Raw genomic sequence first — 5,599 nt, 5'->3', positions numbered from 1 at the left:
CTCCTGAACTTCAGCTTCTGTCTGGAAATAAAGCTGCTGCTGCTTGGAGTTCCCTTCACCTCAAGTCCCATAAATTCTCCTGCAATCCTTGGGGTGGGGGAAAGGGAGAAAGATTGAAATGGAGAGACTAATAGAGGCAGAGAGAGGGAGAGAGAGAGAGAGGAACTAAGGAGGAGAGAGTAGGAAAAATGAGACTGAGAGACAGAAACTGAGGGAGAGACTCTGAGGAGATTGAGAGAGAGACGACGTCAGACACTGGGACTGAGAGACGGACGTCAGACACTGGGACAGAGAGATGGACGTCAGACACTGGGACAGAGAGACGGACGTCAGACACTGGGACTGAGAGGCGGACGTCAGACACTGGGACTGAGAGACGGATGTCAGACGCTGGGGCTGAGAGAGATGGACGTCAGACACTGGGACAGAGAGACGGACGTCAGACACTGGGACAGAGAGAGACGGACGTCAGACGCTGGGACTGAGAGAGACGGACGTCACACACTAGGACTGAGATGGACATCAGACACTGGGACAGAGAGACGGACGTCAGACACTGGGGCTGAGAGAGATGGACATCAGACACTGGGACAGAGAGACGGACGTCAGACACTGGGGCTGAGAGAGATGGACATCAGACACTGGGACAGAGAGACGGACCTCAGACACTGGGGCTGAGAGAGATGGACATCAGACACTGGGACAGAAAGACGGACGTCAGATGCTGGGACAGAGAGACGGACTTCAGACGCTGGGACTGAGAGATGGACGTCAGACGCTGGGACTGAGAGAGACGGACGTCACACACTGGGACAGCGAGAGACGGACGTCAGACACTGGGGCTGAGAGAGATGGACATCAGACACTGGGACTGAGAGATGGATGTCAGACACTGGGACAGAGAGAGACAGACGTCAGACACTGGGACAGAGAGAGACAGACGTCAGACACTGGGGCTGAGAGAGATGGACATCAGACACTGGGACTGAGAGATGGATGTCAGACACTGGGACAGAGAGATGGATGTCAGACACTGGGACAGAGAGAGACAGACGTCAGACACTGGGGCTGAGAGAGACAGACATCAGACACTGGGACAGAGAGACGGACGTCAGACACTGGGACTGAGAGATGGATGTCAGACATTGGGACTGAGACAGATGGACATCAGACACTGGGACAGAGAGAGGGATGTCAGACACTGGGACAGAGAGACGGACGTCAGATGCTGGGACAGAGAGACGGACTTCAGACACTGGGACTGAGAGAGACGGATGTCAGACACTGGGACAGAGAGACAGACAGGTTCTACCTGCTGTCCTGAGGAGTGATCCATGCCTCACCCCACGTTTCCTCACATTTGCATGTGCTCTGCTGCTGACTGGCTTTTGCTCCATGTTTGTTGATGAAAACAGTACAGGTGTGCACACTGATGCTTGCACGTATGCACACTGAAAAATGTGTGCTATCTACTGAATGCTGTTCTTTAACTTTGTTTTTTTTTTCCTTTATTAATTAGTATTTCATCTTCATTTCAGATAAATTAGAAACATCATCCACTCATTTTGGTGAATATCCCCCCCGACTTTTACCTATATACATGTTTTTAATATAAAATGGTGGTTCGTACTCTACACATTGTTTGCCACCTCCTGTCCCACTTAGTAATCTCCTCTGTGGGTTTTTGTGGCACCTGGCGTTCCACTGGAGAGCCTGTAATTCATTTCACTGAGATGCCAGCACAGATCATCCAAGGGGTCTGTTTCCTTTACAATGGTCAACATCACTGATATTGACTTTCTTACATGAAAAACTTGAAGGTTGTGTTTTAAAAACAAAAGCTCTTGGATGGATTTTTGAGGATGCAGTTCCCCAAAATATTGAATTAGGTGTTTTCTTCCTGCTGGGGGCCTTTACAGTGTTATTTCCCAAAGGGAGCCCCAGGGACGACCTGTGGGGACCACCAGGGATGCTCCATAAAACTCAGGTTCCAAGGTCCTGCCCAGGTCAATTTAATCAGAGCGGGGTAGGACCCAAGAGTCTACACTTTTATCAAGACCCTCAGGTGATCCTTAGGTGTACTAGACTGTATATGTGTGCTAGCTGCCATTGAGTCAACCCCCAACTGGTGGTGACACCATGCACAGAACAAAACCCTGCCTAGTCTTGCACCATTCCCGTGATCGGTTGCAGGTCAAACCTTTGTGATCCACAGAGTTTTCATTGCTTGATTTTTGGAAGTAGATAGCTGGGGCTTTCTTCCTAGTTTATCTTAGTCTAGAAGTTCCGCTGAAACCCGTTCAGCATCACAGCAGCACGCAAGCCTCTACTGATGAAGACGGTGGCTGCACGTGATGTACGTTGGTCGGAAATTAAACCCGGGTCTCCGGCACAGAAGGCGAGAGTTCTACCGCTGATCTGCCAACACTACACACTAAACCACTGTCACCAAATGACCTCCAGTGGGGAGAAGAGTGAGAAACAAACGCAACTTCGACACAAAATTTGGTTCCCACTTTATCTAGAGAGAACCTAGGATAAGGGAGTAGACACAGTGAGCACTACCACCCTCCAGGCTGCATCTGTCTCCGCAGGGTGGTCGCTGCACTGTGTGTGGTATGAGGAGGCATCTCCCTCCGAGGACTGTGGCTGGATCTGCCCCTGTCCCTGGAGTACAACTGGTGCTTAATAACTTTCAGTTAAGGGGCCTATAACTGTTCTGGTGAGCAAGTGAACAATGTTTAGCTTAGAATCGACCAGTAGTCTGCAAACTACGGCCCAAGAGCTAAATCTAGACCACACCTGTTTTTGTAAGTAAAGCCTTATTGGCATGCAGCCACACTCATTTGTTTACATATTGTCTCTAAAATGGCAGGGTTGAATAACTGAAACAGGGACCATTTGACCCACAAAGATCACCTGGCCCACAGAGCCTAAAATATTTATTATCTGTGCCTTTACAGCAAAAGTTCTCTGACCCCTGGTAAAACTGTAATTTTTAATGCTCTCACCAAGCATAGAGCATAGGATTCAAGAGTGCTGACTCTGGATCAGAACATGTGGATTCAAAGCTTGGCTCTGCCACTTTCTCTTGGGCAAGTTACTCAACTTCTCCGTGCCTCCATTTTCTCATCTGTAAAATGGGAACTCACGTTGACAATTGTTGTAAGGCTGAAATTAGTTAATGCATGTAAAATGCTGGTACATGGGAAGGCTCCATATACATCATTAGGTAAAGTAAAATTGAGTTGTAAACATACAGCTGTCCTCCAGCCCAGCCAGCCTTCCTTTCCCAAGCTTCAAGGGGGGAAGTCTGCAATCAGAATGTGCCAAGGTCCCTTCAGGCACTAAGCCCAGCTCCTCTCTCACAGCTGCTCTGTCTTTTTGGAAACAGAAGCTGGCAGGGCTCCTCTTCCTGGGATTGGGGAGGATGGGCCTCAAGAGAGTAGGCATGAGCCCACCTAGACCTACACAAAGAAACAGGGGGCTAAATGGACGTAGAAGGTAGGGAAGCAGAAGTCCTGAGTGGAAACCTGACTCTGCCTCAGCTTTCCCAACTGTAAAACGCGATAATTACAACACCTACCTCATAGTGCTGCCATGAGCACTGCTTGTCCTGGTGGTCATGAGTGCCCTGGCTAAAGGGTAAAGTCTAGAGACATAATGAAGGTCAATATATTTTTGTATTTAGTATGCAAATATACTAATTATTATGGACCTTCTAGTCTTTCTGTGATTGGCTTTCAGATCACTTCCTGGTGGCTATTAGAAGAAAACCCAAACCCACTGTCATCAATTCCAACTCATAGCGACCCTATGTGACCAAGTAGAACTGCCTTTAGAAAAAGGCAGGGTAGAATTCAGTGAGGTCTCTAGATGTGGGGGCCAGTGGGAGGGGTGGGGAAGAAGGGGCAGACAGGAGGCAGGACCCACAAAGTCAAATGTTGCTGCTCCGTAAATACTTGAAACAACTAATTGGCATAAACAGCAAAGACTACACAAACCGAAAAACCGAACCTATTGCCACTGAGTTGATTCCAACTCATAGTGACCCCATAGGACAGAGCAGAACTGCCCTGTAGGGTTTCCAAGGCTGCAATCTTTACAGAAGCAAACTGCCACATCTTTCTCCTGCACAGCGGCTGGGTGGGTTCAAATGGCCAACCTTTCGATTAGCAGCCAAGCGCTTAACCACTGCACTACCAGGGCTCCTTAAAGACTGCACAGTCTTCCAGAAAAACATTCCATCATTTGCTTTCCTAATGAATCAGGGTCTTTCTCCACATACTGAACATGCCTAGAGGAAGACACTAGGTAAACAGGGACCAAGACACTAAGTGCTGCTTGTAATGGACAGTTGTGTCTCTAAGGATCAGGGCCGTGCACTTCGTCTGGATACCACGGGCATGTAAAATACCAGTGACGTGAACAAAATCAGCCCTGACTTAAAACCAGGGGCAGGGGTGTTTCTAGACAGTCATTTACTCATGCAGTCAGCTGTCGTTTCTCTACGTGCCAGGCCCTCTGCTAGGTGCTGGGAATACAGCCGAGAGCAAGACAGAAAAAATCCCTTGCTCACGGGGCTTATAGCAACTGACCATAGAGATGGAATAACCAATCAGAACCACACATAACGTCAGAAAGTGGCAAGTGCTGTGGCTCTGAGAAACCTAATCTCAGCCCACTAGCTGTGTGGTCAGGAGAGCATTTGCTACTCAAGCTAATTTCTAGCACTTTATTCCAGAGTGTTTCTACGTATGTTTTAGAAGCTGGCTACACCACCTGGTGTCTCTCCTGGCCTTGCAGCAGAGAAGCTCAGGAGGCATCCTCACACCTTCTGTCAGTGGGGAAGGTTTCTGAGTTCTGAGGTTAGCGTTCTAGAATCTGCTCCACACGCCCACAATTTGGGCACCCATCTGCCGCACGCAAGCACACGCATGCACACCGCAGCCCTGCCACACACAGGCACACGTGTACACACCGTAACCCTGCCACACACAGGCACACGCGTGCACACCGCAGCACAGGCACACATAGGCACACACGTGCACACTGCAGCCGTGCCACACACAGGCACACGCATGCACGCCACAGCCCTGCAACACACAGGCACACGCGTGCTCACCGCAGCCCTCCTTAGTAGCACCTGGATGATCACTCGGAGGACGAGAACATCATGTGAAACAATGAAATGCTTTTCCACATCAAGGAGAAGTGTCACCTCAGACGTGAATCCTTGCCTTCCTGGCCTCAGTTCCTAGGGCCACGTGTTTTCTGTGAGACTATTTTCACAGGATGAGAACTAAACGGAAGTGAGACCATGTACCTTGGGAGACTGTCGGTGAAAGAAATGTCCAAAGGAGCCTCCGTATTTCCCAGCCTCCCTGTCAGTTACTTTGCTGCCAACGGGATGTGGCCTGACACCTGTAAGCCACCTCCAGGCCTGGCCCTTAAAAGCAGCCCACGCAGTCCTCCAGCCTTCTCTTCTCCTGCCGAGGCGACCCTGGAGGCCTCGTGTCCCAGATGGCACAGCTACGAGATGGAGGACGGTGCTCCAACAGGGATGGGTCACCCCAACAAGCAAGTTACCACAAGCTCA

The sequence above is a fragment of the Loxodonta africana genome, chromosome 23 (assembly GCF_030014295.1).
Source record: "Loxodonta africana isolate mLoxAfr1 chromosome 23, mLoxAfr1.hap2, whole genome shotgun sequence".
In the NCBI taxonomy this organism is placed as follows: Eukaryota; Metazoa; Chordata; class Mammalia; order Proboscidea; family Elephantidae; genus Loxodonta; species Loxodonta africana.
Note: the sequence above shows the minus strand (reverse complement) of the source record.